General features: G+C 43.8%; 1 protein-coding gene and 1 pseudogene across 6 annotated transcripts in view; one reads left to right on the top strand and one right to left on the bottom strand.

Moving 5' to 3' along the window:
- Nucleotides 1–23,529, top strand: part of LOC123001383 (ribosome biogenesis protein NSA2 homolog) — a 92,276-nt pseudogene extending 68,747 nt beyond the window's left edge.
- NTM (neurotrimin) overlaps nucleotides 1–27,990 on the bottom strand; it is a 927,363-nt gene that overhangs the window by 347,519 nt on the left and 551,854 nt on the right. The window lies entirely within an intron of this gene.

Here is a 27,990-nt window from a genome sequence, read left to right as displayed (position 1 = left end):
CCCACCATAAACATACAATGACTTTGCTTCCGGAAAAAAAAAAAAAAAATGTGTTCTGTGAAAGTTAATTGAGCACACAGTTTGTGCCAAGCACTATGGGGAGAAATTACCAACCAAGCATGCAGGCTCCCAGGAGGTGCTGATGGGAAGGAAGAATCTATATAATCCTGCCACAGCATTGGGAACCTTAAGTCAACGTGTTGGCTGAATGTGGATTCAATGAAGGACGTAAGTGGGTCATCTTCTCTCTGCAGAGAGAAGAAGCCTCTGCACATATCCAGGTGCAGCCATAGCCCATAGCCTGGGTGCTGTTGAGCCATAAGAGCAGTCCTCATGCTTCTTTGGGCCTGGACCAGATGGCAGCAGGCTGGTCTTGCCCCTCCTGCCCCTTCCATAGGTCTATGAGACTCCCTGCCTGGAGCGGTGAGAGAATCCCCTTGTGCTACTCGCAATGCCTACGTCTCCTTCCCAAAACTAACCTGACAAGCAGACTCCCTTCAGTGCCAAGAGGCATCCTTCACAAGGTTGGTGACTTTACAGAAAAGGAAGCCCTACCCTAAATCACAACTCTGTCAGCATCTCACCCTGGGAAACAGTGTCAGATGATGCTGTTGCATCCCTCTGGTCTGACTTACATAATTACAGATCATTAAACAAAAGGAACTCACCTCCCCAACCTTACAGATGGGCTGATAGTCCCAAAGACAGTGGCCAATAAGGTGAGCAAGAAACAGGATGGCCTTCTGCATCTCTGAAGAGTGACTGGGTTATTCAGACTCACTTTTAAGGTCTGCATTCTCCTTATGGCACATCATTTATTTTTCCTTCTCTTCATTCTGACCTCTGATCTCTTTGTCTTTTCTTCTGGTTTATTAAACCTTTTTAAGGCTGCCATCAATTTTCTTTTTTTCTTAGTCTTTCCTCCTCCTCCCTTGTCATGAACGTGAACTGCAACTCTACAGAAGCCTGGGTGCCTAAGGCTGTTCTGTAGTTTGTCTCGCCCTCAGCCTCAACCAGACTTAATGGTGCCAGGCCAGTAAGACCACAGAAAAACAACCACATAATGTGACCGATTCAATGAAATTACTTACCTAGAGAAAGCTCCTTCCTTTGGATTAGCTGGTAGGAAATGTCTACTTGCCCAAAGAATTGAGCATAGTTTCAATACTTTAATCCCTTTATTTCATGCCCCTCCAGGTAGTGTAGTGTCTGGAAAGGCCTGTTGTCTATACTAGGTATGGACGCACACACGCACCCATGCACATACACACATACACACACGTGCGTGCACAAACGTGCCATACTAACTTGGCTTCTGCCATTCTAAGTACCTTACATACCACATACGCCTCACCCTTGTAACCAGGAAAATGGATCTCAACCGTTAGTCCTAAGATATGTTTTGAAAATACCTTATAAAAATATCAGTGGGGGGGGATATATTATGCCTCTATTTTTGGACAACATAGCACTTCATTTCCCATGCTTATTGCAACATCAAAGAAATGTTGCCAGGACAACAGACCATCCAATCTCTTCCTGATGCCTGAATATTAACCAGTGTCTGACTTCTCTATCCCATGTTCTTCTTTACCAGAAGCTAAAGGAAGCTGAACTTTATGGTTTCTGTCCAGAAGCCATGGTGAGTGGCCATCTTCTAATCTTGCTAAATCTATAAAACTAACCCAAACAAACAAGTGCATTTCTGTTACTTAAAGGGTTAGGGATCTTCAATCTACGTGACATCTCACTAGCAGAATTACAGCAAAAAACAAAACAACTCTAATTTATTTTATATTTCTTCTCTATGCTCTAGGGGAGCACTCTATAGTGGAGGTGAGAAGACAGCATGCACGTGAATGGTCACCAGCCAGAGCTAGCACACCTGGGAACCCGGCATACTCATTCATGAAGTATCACTTGCAGTAAGGGTCTTGCATTGAGCAGTGAGTTTCTCTCTCTCTTTTTTTTTTTTTAATGAAACTTGAGTTTTCAGCTTTTATTTGCTTCCAAAATTTAAGTTAAGAAATGCAGTCAACGCTTTCTAGAAGATGTCTGAATCTAACCCCTTGACAACCAGGTAATGAGCATTGACAGTTGATAGATATATTTTACAAATGCAAACACCTGTTTGCCCACATGCAGAAAGAATGTGGGTTCACTATGGAAGAGCTGAGAGAAAGAGAGGATAAAGTGAAAATGTCTAGGAATTTGCAGGCGTTGATTCAAAAATTGTCTACATGTGCATGAACACATATGTATACATAACAACATAGTACAAGTAAGCTTAAACTTATAGGAAGTGCACAGATGAATAATACAGAGTCCCTACCCTTCAGAAACTGAATGTACCAAGGTTCATAATACAAGCATGAAAGTCATGAATACCATTAAATATTATGTTCAGATTCAGGGTGAAGGGTGCTCAGAGGAGGACACGGTCATTCGGTCATTCGCAGTAGGGGTGAAACTGAGAAGCACTTCATGTTGAGACAGTTGCCTGGGGACAGAGACATTTAGACCCTTCCTTGAAGGATGTGTAGGGTTGCGGGGTTGGCTGGGAGGCATTCCTGGAGGAGGGCTCTCTAAGCAAAGATGCAGACCCAAGACAATAAGAGTGATAAAGGAGGATTTACTGGCTTCTTGGCAGTAGGACAGAGGTATTGCTTCCTCACTGTGAACTTCTGAAGGCCGTATATTATCCACTAACACAAGTTTTGACCAATGAAAGCAGAAATCACTGTGAGTTGTCCTCTTGGTAGGTGGCATGGAGGGTAAGAGCCAGGGGTGCAAGCTGGACTTTATAATCGGGACATTCTCCCCTCATCTCTAGAGTACAGACAACTCTCCTGCAGGCCTTCATCTTTGCAACTGAGTGGAAGGCTCCTTAGTCCCAGGACCAGGCTGACAGCATGGAGAGGGAGCATGCGCTTCCAAGAAGGCCATCAAGCGAGACGTAGTAACCCTGTCTCCAAACCAGCTTTTCATAGGCTCTTACTTGTTATTTAATTTGGCTGCCGTGTATGGAATTAGGCTAATGGCTGTTAAGTGGCTAAGGCACAAACATGGTCCATCTGCCGAGAAGGCTCCAGGCCATTGTCTATTTCAAAGACTAAAGAAAAAAGATGAGTGAGACATTCTGTTACACTAAGAGCCTCATCAAATGCCTTTTTATTCACCCTCTGATCTAGTTTCTTTCAACGCCAGTGATTTTCCTGGTACCATATTAAGAGCTCAAAATCAGGGCCTCACTGCTGGGCCATTACCAAAGTGAAAAATAGGCGATCCTTACCTAATCTACAGGATATTGTGATAGAAAGTAGTAGTCTGAGCAGCAGCAAAATGATTCAGTCCATTAAGACAGAAAAACAATTCTGGAGCAACTGTGATGTTCAGAGTACTGCGGAGAACACGAGACACGATTCCTAACTTCAAGGCGTTTCTCATCTTTGATGAATAGAAGGGAAGGCAGAACACGTGTATGAAGCATTCTGATACACGGCCAACTCTGCCCCAACCGTCAAGAGGATGGTAAGGAAGAAGAGAGACCATGTCTGGGAAGATGAGAAGGGAGTTGGCAGAGGGGGATGTTTTTGAGTTGGGCTTTGAAGAGCAATAACTACTTTATTTATGGAATAACTGCTTGCTCTGTGCCAAACCACATGTATACAGTATCTAATTGAACCTTCACAATATCCTGATAAGGTGGGTGCCATTCTTTCCACCACTGGACAGATTATTAAGCACAAGCTCAGGAAAGTGTTATCAATGGGCCAAACAGATTCAGGATTTGACCAGAGTCTTTGTTGTTTATAAGCCCAGGACCTAAAGATGCAAAGAACAGGCTGAGGAAGAGGGACAGTAAGAGGGCTCTTGGGACACAGGGCACTGCATGAACAAAACACATGAGAAAAATGCAGGTGTATCTAGTGAAAGTGAGTTGTCTGGTTTGGCAGAAGCAAGACGTTGGGCCCAGGAGAGGTGAGACGGAAGAGGAAGGTGAAGCCAGGGTGTCTGATGCCCAGAAAACCAGGTGAGGAAATCTGGATGCTGTCCAGTAAGCAAAGATTTGTATGCTGTGGAGACAAGAGGAAAGTGCTCTGGGCCACACTGTCAACAGCATCCTTCTAAGATCCCCGCTATAGGAGGTACACTGCGGGGTGAAGAATCTAGAGGGGAAAAGACCAAACGAACAGGAGGCCTCTAGAGCAACCTAGGAATGTGGTGGCGAAGGCCGGTGGGGGAAGGGGTGGGCAGCCCGTTTGTACCACCTTCAGGATGCAGTGTGGATGGGAAAGTGAAACAAAAGCCAGTCTGTCCATCGGTGCTCAATAAATTAATATTCTCTGACTATGACAAAGCCCTATGCCTGGTGGTCAGGACAGGGCGGTTCACAGAACAAACAGGGTACCATCCTTCATGGGGTTTACTTTCTAATGGGGAAAACTGTAACAAAATGATTACAAATTACAAAGATTAGCAAGTTTGCAAAGTTCTGGAAGAAAGAATTCTCGTAGCTGTAAGTCTCAACAGGACGCTAATGAATCATCGAACTTTACATCGAAAACCGGGGATGTACTGTATGGTGACTAACATAATATAATAAAAAAACATTAAAATAAAAAAAAATTTTAAAAAGAATACAGAAAGGGCAGGAGGCAGGAGATGAAACATTCTGCAAATGATCTGTAAGGGTGATGGTGCTAATACTGAGTGGGTCTGGCTCTTCAACTGAAACTGGACTTGCAAGTGACTTGGGCCTAATACACGCCATTGTTCATGGCTCAAGAGGATGGGCCTCAGAGATCATGGCAATGTGGGTCACGGTTCTGGGACCAGTACTCCAGGGGGACCAGGCACAAGACCCTGAATTTCCAAGGGTACCAAAGCTGATCACTTCTCCAGCCACGCTGGTAGGTTTTTTCATACATGGTCTAGAACTTGGACTGAGAAGGTTTTCCATCTTAGGACATAATTAAAGACAAAGGAAACAGGTGCTGGGATCTGAGTCGAGGAGAGTGTTCTATTCTAGACTCTGAGGATACAGCAGTGAACAAAGCAAAGCTAAGTCCTCATGCCACTTAGGTTCTAATGGGGAACGAGGGGCAATACACAGGCAAACAATAAATATACAAAATATATCAGGACTCACATGTTCATGATAGCACTCTGCCCGATAGCCATGATGTGGAGAAAACCTAAATGCCCACTGATGGATGAATGAATAAAGAAAATGTGGCATATACATACAATGGAATAGTATCCAACCTTGAAAAAAGAAGGAAATCCTGTCATCTGTGACAACACGGACGAACCTAGAGGACACTATGCTAAGTGAAATAAGCCAGTTACAGGGGGACAAATACTGATTATACTTATATGACTTATTGAAAGCAAACTCTTAGAATCAGATAGTAGAATGGACATTGCCAGGGGCTGGGGAAGAGGAAATTCAGGGCTGCTAATCAGCAGGCATTAGGCCTCAATGGCACAAGATGAATGAGTTCTAGAGATCCATTGTTCCACAGTTGACAATACTGTATTGTACACTTAACCACGTGTTAGGAGGGTAGATCTCATGTTAAATGTTCTTCCCACAATAAAATAAAACTAAAAAGATAAAAGTACATGCACATGTCTGGTGGTAGTAAGGGCTAAGGAACTGCCCGTGGTCGGGGTGGTGGTGCTGTGTGACACTGGTGGTCAGCAAAGGCCTCCCTGATACATGGCTCTTCTGAAAGAAGTAAGAAAAGAAGCCATTGAAATACAGAGAGGAAGACCTTTCCAGGCAGAGCAAAGAGTAAGTGCAAAGGCCCTGAGACTGAAGCGTGGAACAGGCAGCATTAATTCCCTTCAATCATTCTTTCTAGATGCAAAACAAGTCACCTTTCTGCTTTACACTAATTCCTGGTTAACAACAACCCATCATCAGAGGGACAGCGATGTTTTGGTAAAGCAAAGTGGCTAAGTTTTGTTAGTTCCCCAGAAATACATCTTTGGATACAATCATCATTGGGCTTAATATTTTTTTTTATTGTATTGTCTTGCTCAGTGTAGTGCCTATGGCCTTATGGCCAAAGAAATACTTGCATTTATCATCTTATCACTGGATGATAATTACATAGCAGTAATGATAATAATAATAGTAATAATAACAGAAATCCTATTAGTAGGAGCTAACACTTATCAGTTGCTGACACAAAGTGTCAGGCTCTATGTTAATGCTTACCATTTCAACCTCACTGATAATCGAAGGAGGAAAAACTGAGGCTTACAAAAGTAAATTACACCACTCAAAACCCAGTAGGTGGTATGGCCATTACTTACATTCGCATCTGACTGATGCCAAAGTCAATGTTATTAACGGGTGTACTAACTACTCCCCATATGGGTAACTGAGCGGTATCAATGTGTGAGGAAACCAGACCCCAGAGTGCTAAAACACGAAAACAAGATCACAAGATCAAATTAAGAACAGACCTCAGGGCCCTTGCGTCTGACAGATGTTCTATTCATTCCAAATGCTTGGTGCATTCATGCATCATCTTGTCCCTCTCCCCCTCCCTCCCTCTGGACCTTTCTTCCTTATCAATCACTTCTGGAGCACGCCGGTGTGCCAGGAGCTCTACCGGGGGCCGGGATTCAGAGAAGACACACAGACACACGCCCGAGGAAATGGCAGGTTGACAGGAATGCAGAACCGCCTGGCTCCACAGGCAAAGAGAATTCTGCAGGTGGACACTGCCGCTATCTGTCCTTAACGCACAAGGAGAGGATGTACAATAAAATCAAGTATGAGGATAAAGCCAGTTTGTCAGTGCCAGGTAGGGGAAGAAATCACACAGGAGAGCATTGTACTAAAGAAAAAAAAAAAAAAAAACACCATAACCAAAAGGAGGAAGTCATGCTCCGACCAGCTGCACATGGAGTCCACAAGCAGAAGAGAAGCCACAAAACATAGCGCCGCCTTTGAGCCCTGACAGCTTTTCCATCCAAGGGGGCCCTATTACCAAGGAAGCTGAAGAAAGCCCTTTGGGGTTCACCAGCTGAACGTCCACTGTCTCAGCTGGAGAGCTGCACACCTAGAGGGCGATCGGGGATCCTGCGGGGGCACCCACACATTGAATGGATGTGTGCCCCCCAGGTGACAATTAGGGAAAATGAGAGGATACTTAATGTGGGGAAATTTCCTGGACAAGTATTGAAAGCATTTAAAAAACTATAATACTTAAAAATAGCACAGAATTGACTGTGTTGGGACACCTGGGTGGCTCAGTCAGTTAAGCCTCTGCCTTCATCTCAGGTCATGATCCCAGAGTCCTGGGATCGAGCCCCATGTCTGGCTCTCTGCTCAGCGGGGAATCTGTTCTCCCTCTCCCTGTGCCTCTCCCTCCTGCCTGTGCTCCCTCTCTGTCTTCCACTCTCTCGCTCAAAATAAATAAATAAAATCTTTAAAAAAAAAAAAAAAAAGAATTGACTCAATGTTAGCCTGACAAATCAATGGAATAAAAGAGTCCAGAATTGGTTCCAAGAAAAGATGGCATTACCAATCAGTGGGGGTAGATAGCTTAGTTAACAGATGATGTTGGGACTATAAACCTGTTTATACAGAAGAAAAATACTGGATCTCCCTCTAACATAAAATACATTTCAGATGGATCAACGATTTAAATGTAAAATTCCAATTATGCAAACCATTAGGAAAATAATTCATACTGTTCAAAATCTTGGGATGGGGAGGGGCAAGATCTTTTTCACCATGAGTTCATAAGACATAAAGGTAACTTTGACTACGTAAAAATGAAACATTTTATATAAAAAAATATACTTGATAAACAAAAATAAGATTGTGAACGACCAACTGGACAGAAATTGATAACATACCTGGCTTGGTCAAAGTACTTTAACGTGTTTCATACTTCTTACAGGTCAAAAAGAAAAAGATGAAAAAAAAAGAAAAAACAGGCAAATAATATAAAGAAGCAATACGGAGAAAAAGAAATAAAAATGCCCAGTAAATGTATGAAAAGATATTCAACTCCATAATTAAAGAAATATAAATTAAACATTTCTCACCTACCAGTCTGACAATGTCAAAAGTGTGAAAACACCCACTACCGGCCAGCTTTTCTGGAAACTTCTACACATAGTTGGTGGGATGGCACATTGCAATAACCTTTTTGTTAGGCAGTTGTGCAATATTCCCCAGACTTTTAATTTGTGTACCTCTGGTTCTAGCAATTCCATATCTAGGAGCTTGCATTACAGAGACACTTACACGCATCCCCCAAGATGTTCCTGATAGCCTCGGCTGGCAGAGCAGAAGAACTACAAATAACTTGCAGGTGAATTTGTAATGTGAAAATTAATAAAGGCAAACCTCACTAAAATGGAGTCAGAAGCTAGAAGGGGGAGCACAGAAGGGGAAGCCTTATCACTCAAATATTAATGATAGAAATAATTGTCAATCACAGACTACAACAGATGTGTCAATTACAGACCCCAAAAGAATCTCGACAGGAAAGAATCATCAATTACAGGCCCCAACAGGGAAAGATGTATATTGCATCTCCTATAAAAAACTGACTACCCCTGCAGCTCAGGCAATGAGAAACTGTCATCACTCTGAACTCTTGCTTTTCTCCGAGGGACTTATGTTCAAAACAATCCCTCCCAAATTCCTCCTTCTCCTCCATAAAATAACATTCCTCTCCTTTGTTTGTGGGACTTGCCGATGGTTTGCCATACTTGGCATGTCCCGAATTGCAATTCTCTGTCATTTCCAAATGAACCCATATTTGCTGGTAAAATGACTGTTTTATCTTGAAGATTAACAATAAGGAACTAGTGAAATACATCATGGCATCTTAGAAGGAGCAAGATTAATTTATTCATACCAACAAGGCTGCATATGGCCAATACACTGTTTGTAAATAAAAGGATCAATACACGTAACATACTTTATTTGTGTACAATTCTTATTGCATGCGTTGCACTTGGGTAGAAATAAATATAAAAATACACACAAACTTACGGACTCCTCTGGAGGAAGAATGAAAGACCCCTCCAAAGAAACTTTCCCTTTGCCCTTCTAAAAACACTGAACTATTCAGGTGTTCACAATGAGCATGGGCTTTTCTGTTCCTGTTTATTTTTTCTGACAACAATAATAAACGTTAAACTTCCCTTTTAAAGAACAATAAAGATCAGGAAATCTGATCGTTTAACTTATGAAGCCAGTCATTTTACCTAGCTGCTTTCTCGCATCTCAAAGAAGGGCATTGGTCCAATTTTTACCATATTTTCAGGCGGATGTTTCTAGGATTTAGAAAGAAGATTCTTTTTTAAAAAGCACATATGGTTGCTCAACCCAAGCGTGCTAAGGATGGAAGGCAGTGAAGCATTCATCAGCGCTCCATTTCCTCATTTCTCCCCGTTTCCCGAGAGTCCCTCACACTGCCTGCAAGCCCCAGCTTCCCAGGCCTGTTTATAATGTCTATCTACCTGATTTATCTCTCCCTTTACTCTGATTCCCTGGACCGCTTTCTCATCCTCCTTCTGGCCAGAATCTGGCTATAGACTTCTGGGTTCTATCAGTCTTCCTTTTAAGCAACCATCCCCAGTTCATTAGCTGTATACAAAGTATAGATATATTCAATCAATCATCCCACGCCATGCCTGTGACCGTGCATGGAATGTAAGTATCTGCCTGCACTGGGAGACACTTAATAGGCAAGATTGCTTATCACTGGCAGGAAGCGATCTGCCAGGCGCCATCTATTCATTTTAATATTTCTGTCTCCCGGAGATTTCAGGATGGATGCATCTTAGCGAGCAATTATATTTACCCTTCCATGTGGGACTTTTAGAGGGCATCAGTAAAGGTGCAGGAGGTCACCGTACAATTCAGTGTACCTCACAGGGGCAATTAACCAAGGAATGTATGCAATTTGCCCTTTCTTTTTGACACACACCAGCGGGCTGATGATTGACTTTGGAGTTAATTCCTCAAATGATTTTGGAAATATTGGGTATTTAGGTACAAACTCGAATATCTGGTTAAGCTTTTACTCTTGCTAGTTTACCTCTGAAGTCTTTGCAGAGAGGAGTGCCTGCTTGCCTATGTGTTAGGGGCTCATTCTAGATTCCCTCGCTTGCATCTTTAACCTCCGACGGACCAGAAAGGAGGAGGTGAGAACGTCCAAGGGGTCAAGAAGTTGTCCCCAGAACTATTTCCACACCCGATGGAGTAAAGGGTTTGGAGCAAACTGCAGGCTGATGTTCCCACAGATGAGATGGCGTTCAGGCCCCTCACTTCCTGTACTGCTCCAAATTAAACACCTGAATGCATCGCTAAGTGTTACAGCAGACCCCTGGTGGTGCATGCCTGTGTGTGTACGTGTGTGACAGGGGATCCTAAGGAAACAGGGGAAGCAGAGCCTCTGCTTACACAAATATTTAAAAATCTGACTTGATTTATACTATTTTATGAATCTCCCTGTAAGGAAAACGCTGTAAACCTTTAAAGCACATACCGCTGTTTCTCTGAATTTGTGCTTGATGAAAGGGAAAAACAAAATAAAAACAAAAACAATGAAATCCTACAACACACCAATGGGACTGTGTTTAGTTCAAAACTCCAGGCATGAAGCCCAAATAGATCCAGGCTGGGCTTTATCCTTACACAACAGGGGAGATGATAAAACGCATTTACTTAGTCTTGCATCATGAGAGCCAAATGACTCCAAACTGAACTAATCCTATTCTATCCCAGGAGCGGCGTTCTGACTCTACACACTACATATGTCAAAATGGTGATGCTGTGGCATGATACATTTCCACGACACCCCTTCGAGTGTGATCAGGCATATACTCCAACACATAAATGCTCTGTATACATTTGCTTAAATAAATAATTCATGAAACTACAAATACCTATCCCTGAAGCAGCCTCCAACTCTTAAACGCTGTAAGTGTGCTCATCCTCATTTTAAGCAGGAGGAGATGAAGTGCATGTTGCAATTCATATGGAGGGGATGCCAATCCACCGGGACCTATTTCAAATTAGTGAGGAGTGAGCTACTGGATATCAGAGCAGCGGGCAGAATTTTATGTCAAGGGCAAAATACTGAGATTACATGCTGATACCATTGTTCCTTGTGTGGAAGGAAAGCTGGGATGGGGGTTGTACGTTCAAACTACCTAGTGTGTTCCCTATGCCTTGTATGTGAAGCAGAGAACAAGCTGGATCCCCCCCTGCAACACAGGGCCCCCCCCACACACAGTTCATTAAGAACTCATGTCTGACCAGCGGCCCCTGCCTCTTGTGTCCCATGCAATGTGAACAGAAGGATTAATAAAGCATAGCCCAGAACTCAGCTACGGCAAGTCAGTGATTTTTTTTTTTTTAACAAATGGAGAGTTTTACTCTGTGCCTAGTAATTCTGGATATATAGCACTTCATATTTTCCAGGCAAATTGTCTTCACACCAGCCAGTGGCATTTATCTGCTACCAAAAGCGTATCAGTGTCACAGATGACGTTTGAAAATTACCAGCCCTTTTCTAAGCTCCCACAAAAAAAGAGAAAAAAAAAAAAAAGAGGGAGGAAAGAAAAACTGTTTCAGAAAAGTTTATGAGCAGGAAGAGTACCATTTTCACACACAAATAACGCCCAAATGTGGCTTTTATAAAGTTCCTCTAAGAAAGAATCTTCTTTAAGGAGCATCTGTCTAACAGGTAATTTTTTCCCTTTTAGAAAAATGTGAGTCAGAATTAGAATGTCTGCCAGGCTGTAAAGAGAGCAGCCCTGGGCCGTCCCCATGGATGTGTGAGGGAATGATCAGTTTCTGATACTACGCTTTGATTATCTGCATCTTGAAGGATATTCTGGGCTTATTTGTGATCTAATTTGGCAAGGTATTTCTTTTTTTTTTTAATTTTTTTTAGACTATTATTTATAAACTCTCTAGATGGTTATACAGATTAAGAAAATAATAAAATAGCCAAACAAGCCCCAGGGACCAGAACTCTGTTTTAACTACTTAACATCTTGAAAATTCCAGTAATAGCTCGAGTTCTTCTATTCTCCCCATGAATGCCAGCAGCCCACCAGTCCCTCAGGGGGCCCGGGCCCGCCTCAGGATGGAGACCAGGAGAGGTCCTTAGCATGGCAAGGTATTTCTAATGACAGAACTGGCACCCGTACAGAAAAAAAGGAAAGAAAGTTGCATTTCTAAAATGTCTGACCCAAGCGAAGTGGGCCAGTGGGATGGGCAGGGCTGGGCAGAAATGAGAGCAGTGTGCTCAGAGGACAAAGGGGAAAGAGAGCCAGAGAGTTGCACCCCAGAGCCTCCCATTTTGTTCTCTTCCATTCTGGCATGAGGGTCTATCCATTTGTGTCCTCCTTCCCTCTTTGTTCTATTTGTTATATTTCTGAGGTAATGTGAGGGCAGCCTCTCTATGTTTGGGGTAATACAGTGGCAGTCTTTATATTTTTGAGGTAAGGTAGTAGCACCGAGGCTCTCCCAGCGTGGTCCCTAGACCAGCAGGCCCCACCCCAGACCCTCTGAATCAGAAATCTCCCACTGAGGGGGACCGGGTGAGGAACAACAGGTTAAAGCAATGCTCGTCAGAAGCCCCTGAAGGATTCGTTAAAACACAGACTACTTGGCCCACCCCTGGAAGCACTGCTGGCTGCCAGCTACTCCTTCTTCTTTGTGTCCCTAGCTGACATTTTGGATGTGGCCTCTGTTGGGTTGAGCTTAGATCATGTGTCCACACCTTAAGTGCCAAGAAGGGGGAAAGCAAGTGTGAAGAGAACTTCCACGGGGGAGATGGGCCCGTGGCCCCTCCACGCCACACAACCAGAGAATCTGCCCTAATGGGAAAAGAGTCTAGACGCTACGTAACCCAAATGGGAAATTGCCACCAGCAGGTGGGATGGTGGAAGGCAAGGACAAGAAGAGGACAAGAGGATGCAGTGATAACAGAATGCTGCCAGAAATGCCTCTTCACCTGACAGCACCACAGTGTGGGGCTGAGTGTGGGACAAAGATCCGCAGGTGTGTGCTTAGGTCTTATGAGTCTCTCTGCCTGGAATGCCCTATAATGTTCCTGCATGGCCAAACCCTAGACAGTCATCAAGAGGTGAGGCAAATGAGGCCCCCTCTGCAGAGTCCTCTTGAATCCCCCGACTTCCATTCTTCCTCTTAACAGAAGGAACTATTTTCTGTGCAGAGACAATGTCTGTGCCCACCGGTCTGTTATCATTTGCCCCTGGGGCCCACGGCAAGGATGCCTTTTCGCAGCCACCTTGCATCTGAGTGGGGACATGTTACAGTTCTAGCTCCACTTCCAGGACTGACCCCAAAAGGTCATGCCTGATTCTCTACCCTCTCTCCCCTGTCCACTTGCATGGAAGCAAGGACACCACTCTAAACATGATGGAAAGAGCCCAGGTCCCTGAATCACCTGGAAGTCGTCACCTAGGAGAGCTGTGTCACCTGCAATGGCCACTATGAGTAAGAAATGAATTTGTATTGTCTTAGCTCACTCGGATTTGGAAGTTGTTAGTTATCGCAGCTGGGACTCATTACCCGACTAATCCACTCTCCCTTCTGTTTTTACAGAGTGCTCCGTCCCTGTCTCTGCTATACCGCTTTCCATTTATATTAGAGTTCGTTGTTTGAGTGTCCATCTCCATATGAGATCATAGCTTTCTTTACTTTATTCTTTTTAAATCTCCAGCAAATAATAAAACCCTGCCATAAAATAGATAATCAACAAATGTCTGCAGAAGCAAGGGGAAGAAGGGGATAAAGGAAGCAAGGACAGAAAGGAAAGTCAGTTACAATATGGGATGATGTTCAATACCGTTGCGTGCGCTCTTTAATGCGGATTATTATCCCGCCAACACCTGCCCATTTGAATAGATCTACACTTCACCTAGACTGAAGGGCAATGAAACCAAGTGGAAGCACAAGAATTGGGTTGAGAGCCCAAAGACATTATTTAGTGAGGTCTTTTTTTTTTGAGGGGAGGGTTGTGTTTTGATCACTCCAAGTAATTTATACCTGTTCCCCAATGATGCCAATAAGAACATGCATTTTTCGAGCTGTGTTAAGTGCTTCGAAGGTTTCATCCCCGTCCTCCCGACACGGCACAGGCTTGTGATAAGCAAGACGCAAAAGTCTATGACTCGTTGAGCCTGTGTTTGTTCCCCCATGTTACGGGCCAGGAACCACGCCAGGCTCTGGAGATGCAGGGATCAAAGACACACCCCTCACTCTCTAGGTGCTGATAGTCTCTGAAGAAGACAAGGGAAGAGAAGAGGAGAATGCTTTAAGCCTGGAGAACACTACACAGATGTAAGAAGCCACTGGTCCCTCTTCAGTCTGGGCCCCCAGGATGGCTTCGTGAAGACCAGCAAGGACATAGGAGTCAGAAAGGCTTGGGTCCGAATCTCAGGCTGATTAGCTGTGACCTTCACAGTCATGAGGTCATGTACCGCAGGAAGCCTGCATAGCACCTGTTCCATGTGAGGTCAGCCGCTCCTCCTCTTCCCCAGGTAGAAGAGGCACTGACCTCATGGGATGGTGGCAATACTAAGGCTCAGAAAGACAATGTGCTGCGTGCCTTTGCACTGAGTCCTGTGTTGTGCACATTACCTCCTTTAATCGTCATTTACAAAAATGATTACAGGTAAGAAAGCAGAAGCTAGGTAATGAATTAACTTGCCCAAAGTCACACAGGGCCAAGGAGGGGAGAATCAGGATCTGAATTCTTGTCCCAAGAGCTCTTTCCCTTGAGTTATCCCGACTCATCCTGACTCCCAGGGGGGTAGGGGGCGGCTAGCAGGGAAGTGATCAGGGATGCACCTACAGCCCGGGCTAATGAGTTTTTATTCCGCCCCATGGATACAGAATGGAAAAATGCCAGCTACTAAGTGGAATCAAAGCAACAGATTTTTGAATTATTGCCCTTTAAAAAATACGTAAATACAAATAAATATGTGTGAGAGATTACAAAATGTGCCTCTCATCTTTTTATGCTCTAATGTATCCTTCTTCGCCCCTTGAAGGCTTTCACATGCTGTAGTCCCACTGTCATGCAAACTTATCTTTCTGGTCAATAGAATCAATTAAGGAGAAAATTTAATATACTTGGCAGGATAGGTCCACTTTGTTAAAATATTTTGGTAATTTGTACTCATAAATGACATTTTTTTTAAAAAGTCACTGATTATGTCAGCTCATAAACTGATTTTGTCCTCAAAAAAAGGTAATTGTCTATTTAAATAATTTATCGAAATAATTTTCATGTTTCCAGGATATAGCGACATTAGGATTACATGCAAGATTTAGCAACCCATCCTTCTTTTACACTTAACATTTGTTGGGGACAAAGAGTGCTATACCCGTCTGATGTTAGACTCAAACACTCCACTAAACTTACCTAGAAACAGAAAGAACACAAGAATTATTAAAAAAGATAAAATTATTTAAAAAGGAAACATTCCTGAAAGCCCTGGGACAGTCATTTGTCTACACCTCTGTAACGCAAGTGGACTATGTCTAGTCCACATTCCCTGCGAATGGAGTGGCAGGCAATCATATGTACATTGCTCACGGAAATCACTTGTATATATACATGGTAGGATTTGCAGAACACTTGGGACAACCAAGTAAACACAGGCGCCCTGCAGTAAACTTTGTAGTATTTATCTAGTAAATTACATCAATTAATGTCTTTACTTGTTTGATGTCCTAAAAGCACTCCCCACTTTCTTCCTGCCCAATCAACTGCTCCTGAGAACAGATGACAATGTTTTGTTTGTAGTGAAATTGCACAGGAGTGGTACGTGGCACGCTGCATCAGGTTAAGAGTGAAAATAAGAAATCGTAATCGAGCAGCACCTGGTAAGGTTCTCAGGTTGGAGACTGGGTGTAGAGACAAACCAGGTCTCTTCAGAATCATCCATGCCATATTGGGATCGTCTACGATGAAGCTAAAAATAGTGAAGAAGGTTCTCTGAAATGAGGCCTTCTATGCCCAGTTTAAAACAGATTTCTTCTGGTTCAGCTCAGAGCTATAGAACAAAACTACTCAGACAAGAGATGACACAGGTGAGAGTTTTCAGGGTAATGAAGTAACCCATGTTAGGTCTCCTCAAATCAAACAGGACATTGTCCTGTTAAAAGGACTACCACAGGCCCAAGATGGAGTCACTTATGCCAAACCAAGTCACCATATCTGGGCTTAATATCTAACACCTAATTGCAGTTTCAACCTCCCCCAGAAATATAGTTAGTCTTAACCGGTCAGTTAGGAATTTTCACATGGATCCTCTCTATAACCACCACCACCACCACCACCACCACCACCACCACCACCACCACCACCAGCAACAAAGGAAAATGAGGTAATCTACATGATTAGCTGTCCTGCCCTTCCCTCTAAGGTAAAATGACCTTTCCAGAACTGATCTTTTCTTTTGTTTTGCTAATAAAATCTTGCCCTCCTCTCCTTCCCACAAAACCCTTCCATTTTTGAACAACTCTTGGGGGTTCCCCTCTACATGCTAGATGGGATTTTGCCTGATTCACAAATCATTTAATAAAGCCAACTAGATCTTCAGGTGAGGTTTATTTTTTAACAATCCTCACACATCTGGCATTGAATCACACATTCCTCCTCCTCAAATCTGGCATCCGTCCCTACTACTCTCTTTAATTTCCCCCATATCCGCGAGATACCATTTGTTCAAGGGAGTAAAAGAGAAATCTTGAAAACCCGCTTTGCTTCAGATGCTAAATTCCTCATACCGTCCACCGACCCGTTGGAAAATTCATGAAAATATGTAATCGGTTGTCCCAGTTGAGCAGTTTACAGGAATGGTTGATGGGGGTGGGGTCCTAAGGGAAGAAAAATTTAGGAAGCACACAGAAGTGCTGTCACACCAAGACCTGCCCCTGCTTCCGGCAAAGACCAGCCCTCTACCTACGCTTTGCTTACATCTCTGCTCTTTGGGATCACAGTTGATTCTACTGGAACCTTCTCATCAGCGTGCTGCCAGGTTCTGCCTGGCATGTGTGTGAATACATACACCAACACAATGACTTGACTTGATTTTCCTCAGAAATTACCATCATTTTTTTGCTCCCCTTCCCCACTACTCTTCGAAATCCATATTGCCAGGATCACCACACCATCATCTTACCCGGTCGTATGGACAGTCCTCTTTTCTCAGTCTCCAGAACTTAGGGTGTGACTGCGTTCAGCCGCGAAGTTGGTCACTCTGTCCTTAGACCCTTTTCTTCCCTCCGATGTTTTGAACCACGCCCTCCTGGGCTTCTCCCTAGCTGATTGGCTCTCGACTCTCTGCCGGCTTTCTTGGCTCCTCCTCCCTCCAATTTTGTTGCAAAGCCTTGGGGCTCCAATCCTTGATCCCGCTCTGCAGCTCTACCAGTTCCTTATTTTGGTGATTTTGTCCAGTTTCAAGATTTTAACAACAAATACAAGCTGATCTCTCCCAAGTTTATATCCTCAACTCTCAGGTTTTCTCTGAGCCCCACAATCATGCATCCCACTTAAAAACTCCTGATTCTAAATCTTAAATTCGGTCTACCCAGGATGGTCCTTTCTTCCTCACCTCCCCCCGCCCCACCTACTTCTTCTCCAGTCTTTCCATGCTGGTAAAAAGAATCGTGGTCCATCAAGTGCTCATGTCAAATCCTGGAAATCATCCTCGGTTCCTTCCATTCTCTCGCTGCAAACTCCAGCATCACGATCGTTCTCCTCTAAAATACCGACCTCCCCCTCTACCTCCCTGTATATTCACCATCTTGTCCACGCTGCCACGGCTTTCTCACTGGCATGAGCACAGGAACCTCCAAAGTAGTGTTTTATGGGTGTCACCCCCCCCCCACTTGGCATTGTACACAGAGCAGTTGGGGCGTTTTAGAAACATACACACGACCAAGCCATTCTCCTGCCTGAAACCTCTAATCCTTCCCATTGCACCCGGAGAAAGTGCGAAGGCTGCACTGTGGCCAGCAAGGCAGGGCACAGGCTGCTGCCTGCCCACCTACCTGACCTCTCCACTGCCCTCTCTCTGGCCATTATGCTAGGCCACAGTGACTCCCTTTGTCTTTCCCAAACGTGCCAAGACGGCTGCAGCCACACAAGCTTCCTACTTGTTTTCCCGCTCATTAGAATTCTCCCCTTCCTTCCAGGCTCTCTGCCTGGCTGGCTCCTTCACAGTCTTCAAGGCTCAGCTCAACTGTGCCCATCTCGAGAGTCCATTCCTGACCACTCTGCCCCAGTTACTTTCCGCCGTATCACCTGCTCCTTTTCTTTCCTTTTCTTTTTCATCAAAACAGGTCATTGTTTAATTGCATTTATCATCTGTTTGCTTTCCCATGAAAATGTGAGCTTCCATGAAGGCAAAAACTGAGCTGGTCACCTGTGTATCCCGACTACCTAAACTAATACTCAGCACACAGTGAGCACTCAGTGTGGTAGATAAATGAATAAATGAATTAACAAATAATGTGCACCAGCTAAATTGATAGCAAGGGTGCCTATTATTATCCAGATATAATGGACATTATTTTGAGCTCTGGCTCAGTAATCTTTTACAAAAAGCAGTCAAGTACAGAGGACAGGGTATGCAGACTCTGAAAGAATGTCATCTTCTCTCTGCCCTTTGAGACATTTTGCTGAACGTTCCTTAGAAAATAACTTCAAACCATGTCATGCCCTTTATCATAAATCTAACATGGGGGCTATGTCTCCAAATAGAATACTGGACATAAAGAAATTATTATTTATTTCTATAGTTAGACCCAGGCCCAGATTACCATGGCACGAAGCACCAATTATGCCCTTGCCTAGATTTGTCCATAGCTAGAGAAACGAGAATAGACTCCATTCTCTCATGTGAAGAATTCTGCATCATATATGAATGGCTTTGCGATTTCATTCACCTCTGCCCAAGAAATTATCCAGAAGACCTCAATCACTTCTGTAGTGATGACAAAGCAAGACGACATCTCACACCTTGTCCCTGCAATGTGCCCCCACTTAATACTGATCACTGTCAGAACCCCTGCATTACACAGAGAGCTCTCTGCACACGGCCCCGTGTAGCCTCACATTTTATCTCCCTGCCATATCTGTCCAATAGAACAAAAAATAATACACAGAATATTAAAAAAACATTAATAGCCAGAATACATTATTAATTCAATTAAAGCACGAGTCTAATAACGATTCTTTTTCATTGTGCTTATTAAAAGGAATAATTAATTGCTAAGAGGGTATTAAAAAAACACACATAAACTGCTGACTCTACTCCTCAGTGGAAATGCAAAGCTTCTGCTTCTTCAGGAATAACGGAGAAGACGTGCCGGGTACAGTTCTAGACAGGGACTAACATTGCTTCTTGCTCCTTTGCTTTGCAGCTTCACACTTGAAAACCAAAGAGTGAAAAGAGTAGGTAGGTTGGACTTTTCCCTGTGGACCTAGGATAAGAATCTCCTTTGGGGCTGGATTAGAAACTTGGTTCCATTACTTACTAGTCATATTTTCTTGGGCTTGCTATTTAACTTCTCTGGGCCTCATTTTTCTTACCTCAGAAGCGGGAATAAGAGGAGAATCTATCTCCAGGTTGTTATGAGATAGCCATAAACACTTGGGACACTATCTGGTATATAGATCAGGCAACTGATGAATCCGGGTATTTACGCTGTATCTGATCTCCCCGCCCCTCGGTTCTGTCTACTGATAGATCACGGGGAGGGTCTTCTTTCCAGAACAGTGGCTGATCTTGAGAACCAGCTCCTTTGACCGCTAGCCTGACCACCCAGCATGTAGCTACAGCCAACACTTGATAAAAAGACACCCAATAAAACAGTACTTTCTTAAAAGACACTCAAACTCTTAGATGAGAAACATGCATTTCTCAGGGATACCACGGTTTTCTGGTATTATATAGAGGAACGCAGTGTGTCATATAAATAAATGTCAAGACAAACTGACATTTAATTCTATATGAGCCAAAATAATCATCTTAATTTTAACCAACTTTGATGACAAATTGCTCCAAATATATGCCTCACTTCAACGCTTTAGGAGACTGAGTATGCGGAATGTAATTTAATATATTTTAAAATGTTGATGCCTCAGATTCATCATCCTGAACACCAGTTTTTATATTGACACTCTTAGGAGTTAATGAGATATTTAAGAATCTGCTCTCTATATATACATATATAGCTAAGATTTCCTTGATTCCTCTCTTTTTATCACTCCTAGTTATTGCAATACTTGAGCAAAATTACAATACTGGTACTTTAATGCTGATTTTGCATAAGAACAAAATATCAGTATTAATGATAGTGAATGCCAGTATTTTATTAAAAAGTGAGATATGTCACTGTCTTCGTCTGCATAGTCTTTGTTCCTTATTCTGCATGAGACAGGGCTTGAATCTAGGACTGAAAATCCTCTATTATTTTGGACTAAAACTCTACAGCAAGAGGACTAGAGAAAGAGGCCCCAATTAAAATACACTCTCCTATGGAAGACGATACCAGGTCCACAGCAAATGTATCTGGCCCTAGGAGTAAATGGGAGGGTTGCAGAGGGAATTTGGTGAATTAAGCCAAGGAATCCTCCAGTGTCCGCTTTCCTTTCCTCACCAAATTCCCTCTCATACCCTCCTGCTTCTGTTCTCTTTAATTATTTAATGCTGACCTCAATCTTACAAGTAAAGCAGGGAAAGCTAGTAACAACAACAACAACAACAACAACAAAAATAGGCACCCCTGAGTGGGTTTTAGGTGTGAGAGGTGGGGAGCAATACTTTCCAAATCAGAACACCCATGTTCAATTCAAATCAGTAATGTCGCAAATAATTCTCCGGGAACATCTCAAAGTACAAATAATGCATTACGTATGTAAATACCTCAATAATGATAATCCAATAAAGCCATCAGTATTCTGTTATTTTCAAAGAGCACAGACCACAGGTATTGCAATCACTAAACACCCTTATATTAACTCTGTCAGCTTTGCCTGGTTAGACATCAAACCGCCTTCACCGTTTGTCAACTTTGTGCCATCCCTCACCTGGATCCTGTATGATCTCCATACGCATCACAGTTTCCACCCCTCAGCCTTGTAAACCACTCCCCAAAAGGCCACCCAGCACCATCTTGTTGTAACCCAGGAACTGAGGCCCTGTCACCGCTCTCTTTCAGATGCTCTGACGGCTCCCTCTCGTATAATGGAATGAGACCCAGATAGGTTACCTGTCTTTCAGAACCCTGCCCGTCTCACCCCTCCCACCCCTTCTGCATCTCTCTCCCCATTATCTACTCTGCTTTGGACACAATGGTCCCTTTCCTCTTCCTCCAACACATGAAGCTTGTTCCCTTTGCCTGGAGAGTTCTACTCCCACATCCTTCTCTCCAATTAGATCTCAGCTCAAATGTCACTTCCTCTTAGAGAAACTGCCACTAAGTCACCAAACTACAGAAGCCACCCAGGCAGCCTGGATCACATCACTTGGTCCATTTCTTTTTTTTTTAAGATTTATTTATTTATTTTAGAGACAGAGAGAAAGAGCGCACGCACGCAAGCGGGGCAGGGGCAGAGGGAGAGAATTTCAAGGAGACCCCCGCCCGTCCCCCGCTGAGCCCAGAGCCTCAGTGGGACTCAATCTCACGACGCTGAGATCATGACCTGAGCCAAAACCAAGAGTCACACTCTCAACCAACTAAGCCACCCAGGCACCCCTGGTCCTATTTGATATATTTGTAAAAGTCTGTTTACCATGTCTTCTCTAGAGAATATAAGCTCCAAGAACACATTATATCTCTCTTACTCACTACAGAATCCACGGCGCATTATATGCACATAATAAATATTTCAATGAAAGAATGGCTATTTACTCTTTGCTAGGTATCGCTAAATACTATATATGGACTGTTTTCTTTAATCCTCAAAACATCCCTACAAAGTAGTTTCCATTAATTGCTATCCTTACTTTACCAGTGAGGTGAAGTAAATTTCTAAGCTAACACCAGAGTCCATTCTCTTCACTGTTGTGCTATATTCTCTTGTATCACCCTATGATATCCTCTAAGGAAAGGTGTTCTTTTCTTTCTTTTCTTTTTTTTTTTTACGATTTTATTTATTTATTTGAGAAGAGAGTGAGCGAGAGAGAGCACAGCTGGGGAAGGCGCAGGGGGAGAAGGAGAAGCAGGCTTCCCGCTGAGCAGGGAGCCCGATGTGAGACTCGATCCCAGGACCCTGGGATCATGACCTGAGCCAAAGGCAGACATTCAACCATCTGAGCCACCCAGGCACCCAAGAACGGTGTTCTTGAGAGGTTGCCATAATACTATAAAAAGCCTTCTCATTCATCGCAAAATGATCCAAGCTGCTTCCTCAGCTCCAGTGTGGGGCTTATTTTATTGTGTCCTAACTTCTTTAGAACTGGTAATCCCATACCCGGCTCACACGGTGACTACAAATGGGGATGTGTGGTCCAGCTGCCAAGAGCACAGGTCCTGGGCTTAGCTGTCCGGGATCAAAACCCCATTCCCGCAGTTTGGGCGGAAGGCCTGGGGCGGGTTCCTCAAAGCCTCTGCACTCCGGCTCTCACCTGTAACACAGTGGTGATCACAGATCTCCAAAGGTTAAGTGAGATACTAGGTAAAGCATGCAGCAAAGGAACGAGGCCAACAAAAAGAGTTCAGTGAGTGTTTGCTGGAATTTTTATTCTTACTAAATATACCCTGACTATTTAATTACCCAGTACACCCTTCTCTTCACTGAGCTAGATTATATATATTACAATAACCCAAATTTATTGCCCCTGGGACTCTTCTATTAAGAAAGATTCTTCCTCTCCCTCCGCTTTTGCTTGGGTATAGGTTAGGAATGCTTGAGAAAGCGTCTTGCAGGGAAACAGGGTACACGGAAGCACTAACTTAATAAAACTCAGTGATTAAGCCCGGGAGAGTCAACGCGGGGTCCAGAGCCATTTGTCTTAGGCACCCGAGGAGGCTACAGCGGGAGCAGAATCTGGCTCTGTATCATCAAATAATCACGTAGCGGCTAGGGTGGAAAACAGCAAGCTCACTATCTCTGACCTCGATAAATAAATGCCTCACTTACGTAGAGCAAATGCACTGGGGGCAGCTAGGGGATCGGGGACCTGGGATTCCCAACTAAAACACCAATGTGCTTGGAAAACAACCGTCCCGGTCAAAACTTGGGCATCAGGACAGGCATGAAAATGCAGTGACCCACAAATCGGCCAAGTGTCACCGAAGGGCCAAGCCGGCCGCAGAGCCCGTGGGGCTAGAGCAGCGGGGCCCGCCCAGGACGCGGGGGGCACCTGCCTCCTGCCTCTGGCACCCATGCCTCTCCCTTGACAGGCCTGCGCCCCGAAGCCAACTGGCAGTGCCGGCCGCACTTGCAGGAGAGACAGCGCGGCACTGCCAGCTTTCAGTGACAAAAGGAGTGTTTATAGCAGGCGCGCTGACAGCTGTCCGAGTGCCACATTTATTTACAAAATGTTAGTTAAATTACTGACAGTTGGCGCTGTGGAGGAAAAGCTGAGAGAAAAGCTGACATTTCTTGATCTAGCGGGTGCTCACAGCACGGGCTCTGCTCCCCTATTTATTAATTCCATTATTTGCTTGTTACTTGATCTATTTATGACTTCTGGCTTATTCACCGGCCATTGCTTTTAAGAGGCTTGGAGTGTCCGGGCAGTTAAACCGCTCCACGCAATTTGGTTCCACAGGCCCCAGGGCTCAGAGCTGCCTGAGGACTGGCTGTTGTAACCAGCCTGGACCTGTTCCCCTCTGACTGGCACTCAGCAGCCTTCTGGAAACCTCCTGCGGGCAGGGTGTGAGCGCTGACCTGTTCCGGGCCGCGCCCACTGGTGAGGAGCCTGTGCTCGTTAAGATATGAATAATCACCACCGTCGGCATCATCTCGTCTTCCCTCTTCTGTTGATCAGAGACAGGTTTGCCGTGATGAAGCTGGACGAAATGTTTCCATTTTTTATTCTTTCTGACAGGGGCAATTAAGATAGAGGAAGAAGAATTTGGGTGATAAATGAAGATCAACGTCCTGGCTGTAAAGGGTTTTAGACATGAAACCGGATTTCTGACACAGCTTGTTGGTAGAGCCTCTTTCCCCCAATGCAGAAAAAAGCATACATTGCCTTCAACCATTGTCTTTTTTTCCAATGTGTTTCTTCTCATGTCAAAACAGTGTATGTTTCTGTTCACGATTTGAAATACACAGATAATGGGGCGCCTGGGTGGCTCGGTCGTTTGAGCTTCGGACTCCTGGTGTTGGCTCGGGTTTTGATGTCAGGGTCCTGGGATCCAGGGCTGCTTCGGGCTCCCTGCCCAGCGGCAGTCTGCTCCTCCCTCTCCCTCTGCTGCTCCCTCTGCTTGCTCTCTCTCTCTCTAATAAATAAATAAATCTTTAAAAAAATTTAAAAATAAAATACACAGATAAGCGAGGAGTCATTAATGAGGCCTTGTCTAGACATCCTATTTGAAATTGTGGCCTCTGTGCGTCCATCTCCCACACTCTTCATTCATTCTTCTTTTCCACAGCCTGTACCATGATATTCCATATTGTGTATGTATTTCATTCATGATACGTCTCATTCTCCTGGAAGGAATGTTCCACAAGGACAGGAATTGTAGTATGTTCCACAGTGCCTAGAATAGTGCCTGGTACGTGGTCGGCACCCACTAAATATTCCTGAGTAAAACCAAACCTAGGGGTGCCTGAGTGGCTCTGCTGGCTGGGAGTCCAACTCTTGATTTCGTCTCAGGTCATGATCTCGGGGGGGGGGGGGGGGGGGATGTCCTTGCTCAGCAGGGAGTCTGCTTGAAGATTCTCTCCCTCTTCCTCTGCCCCTCCCCCGACTCACATACATATGCCTGCTCTCTCACTCTCTCTCTCACTCTCTCTCACATAAATTAATTTAAAAAAATAATCAAACCTAACATTGCCACACAAAGCATGCATTTTTCAGTCTGTGCTCGGACAGACCTCGACGGTTCTAAACTCAGATTTGAAATGGATGTAGGCACAACCCCTGGGGAGGGACCAGCCAGGAGGCCCAGCGCTTTGCTACTCTGTCTTCAGAAATGGGCCAGCTCTGGTTAGTGACCTCTTGCCACTCCAGGCCAGTGTCATACTCTGGCCTCACCAGCCCAGCCACCCTCTGCCCTTACAGACGTACCCCCTTCTTGCCTCCTCCACCACACCCCACAGGGTCCCTTCTATGTTCCTCCAAGCCACCTGCCCATAACCCAGTTTACAGGTGGCCCCCACTCCAATCTCTTCCTGAGGCCCTCGTTTTGAAGCTTGCTCTACCTGGCCAGACTGGAGGCTGAGCGAGGACAGGAGCTGTGCTTTGTAGATCTCGGTAGCCCACACAGTGCATAGCACAATGCCCTACACATGGTACCATTCGTGCAAAAAACCCCAAGACCTATCAGAGCAGTATGGGTTCAAATGGTAACCTAGTTTCACTTTGACTAGGTTTTATAACATTGACCTCTTTCTGATTTTAGAAAAGTAAAACTTTTGGCGGGGGGGAGCCGGGTGATGGGTATTAAGGAGAACACGTGTTGTGATGAGCACTGGGTGTTATACACAACTAATGAATCATGGAACACTACATCAAAAACTAATGATATACTGTATGGTGCCTAACTTAACATAAAAAAAAATAAAAAATTAAACTTTAGTAATCATAGAAAACAAAAGAAGAAAATCAAAGTCACCTGTAATTCCACTACTCAGAAACTTTATGAGCATTACTGTGTTGATATAAGAGCCTTTTAGTGTATATTTTTAGCAGGTGTTTGTACACATACACTCATACACATACACACATACCCTCACACTCACAGGGCACTGAACCATTTTTGATGATGACTTATAGACCAGTTAATTGAAAATACATAATGTTAAATGAAAAACATTTGCAGGACAATAAGTAAAATTTCTTTGTATACATTAAAAAACAAAAGAAAAGAAAGCAGGGGCACCTGGGTGGCTCGGTCAGTTAAGTGTCTGACTCTTGATTTGAGCTCAGGTCATGATCTCAGGTCGTGGGGTCGCACCCCACATCAGGCTTCATGCTGAGCACGGAGTCACCTTGTCCTTCTCCTTCCCCCTCTGCCCTTCCCCCTACTCATGCTAGTGTGCTCGTTCTCTCTCACACTCTTTCTCTCAAATAAAGTCTTCAAAAAAATGGAGAAAAGAGCAAACTAGCATAGACAATATATCATTTAAGAATGCTTATATTTGGTAATGCTCTAAAGAAAAGAAGGAAATAATAAAAAAGTTCAGGGCAGAGGTCAGCTCCTCAGAGAAGACAAGTTGTAAAATAAGGAGGAAACATATAAGACTTCACAGCTAATGGAAGGTTCTATTTTTTAGAGAAGGTGAAGGGCACATAGGTGATCTGTCTGTTATTTTTTTTTTATAAAAATTTTTTATTATGTTATGTGAGTCACCATACAGTACATCCCAAGTTTTTAATGTAAGGTTCCATGATTCATTACTTGCGTATAACACCCAGTGCTCCATGCAATATGTGCCTTCCTTAATACCCATCACCAGCCTATCCCAATCCCCCACCCCCCTCCCCTCTAAAGCCCTCAGTTTGTTGCCCAGAGTCCATAGTCTCTCATGGTTCATTACCCCTTCTTTTTATCCCCCCCTTCCTTCTTCCCTTTTTTCTCCTAATGATCTTCCTACTTCTTGTGTTCCATAAATGAGCAAAACCATATGATAATTGTCTTTCTCTGTTTGACTTATTTCGCTTAACATTATCTCCTCCAGTCCTGTTCATGTTGCTGCAAATGTTGTGAAATTGTTCTTTTTGATGGCTGAGTAATATTCCATTGTATATATGGACCACATCTTCTTAATCCAGTCATGTGTTGAAGGGCAACTCGGCTCCTTCCACAATTTGGCTATTGTGGACAATGCTGCTATGAACATTGGGGTGCATATGGCCCTTCTCTTCACTACGTCTGTATCTTTGGGGTAATTACCCAGTAGTGTAATTGCTGGATCATAGGGAAGCTCAATTTTTAACTTTTTAAGGGACCTCCACACTGTTTTCCAAGGTGGCTGTACCAACGTGCATTCCCACCAACAATGTAAGAGGGAACCCCTTTCTCCACATCCTCTCCAACATTTGTTGTTTCCTGCCTTGTTAATTTTTGCCATTCTGACTGGCGTGATGGATTCTCCGGGGAATTCTACCAAACATTCAAAGAAGAAATAATACCTATTCTCCTGAAGCTGTTTCAAAAAATAGAAACAGAAGGAAAACTACTAAACTCATTCTATGAGGCCAGTATTACCTTGATCCCCAAACCAGGCAAAGACCCAATCAAAAAGGAGAATTACAGACTGATATCCCTGATGAATATGGACACCAAATTCTCAACAAGATCCTAGCTAATAGGATCCAACGGTACATTAAAAGGATTATCCATCACGACCAAGTGGGATTCATCCCTGGGATGCAAGGGTGGTTCAACATTCGTAAATCGATCAGTGTGATAGATCATATCAACAAGAAAAGACTCAAGAACCATATGATCCTCTCAATTGATGCAGAAAAAGCATTTGGCAAAATACCGCATCCTTTGCTGATTAAAACCCTTCAGAGTGTAGGGATAGAGGATACATTCCTCAATTTCATAAAAACCATCTATGAAAAGCCTACAGCGAATATCATTCTCAATGGGGAAAAGCTGGAAGCCTTTCCCTTAAGATCAGGAACACGACAAGGATGCCCACTCTCGCCACTATTATTCAACATAGTACTAGAAGTCCTTGCAACAGCAATCAGACAACAAAAAGGGATAAAAGGTATCCAAATCGGCAAAGAAGAAGTCAAAATGTCTCTCTTCGC

Source organism: Ursus arctos, unplaced genomic scaffold, assembly GCF_023065955.2.
Source record: "Ursus arctos isolate Adak ecotype North America unplaced genomic scaffold, UrsArc2.0 scaffold_22, whole genome shotgun sequence".
Lineage (NCBI taxonomy): Eukaryota > Metazoa > Chordata > Mammalia > Carnivora > Ursidae > Ursus > Ursus arctos.
The sequence above is the reverse complement of the archived record's forward strand: the minus strand, read 5'-3'. Positions and strand labels throughout refer to the sequence as shown.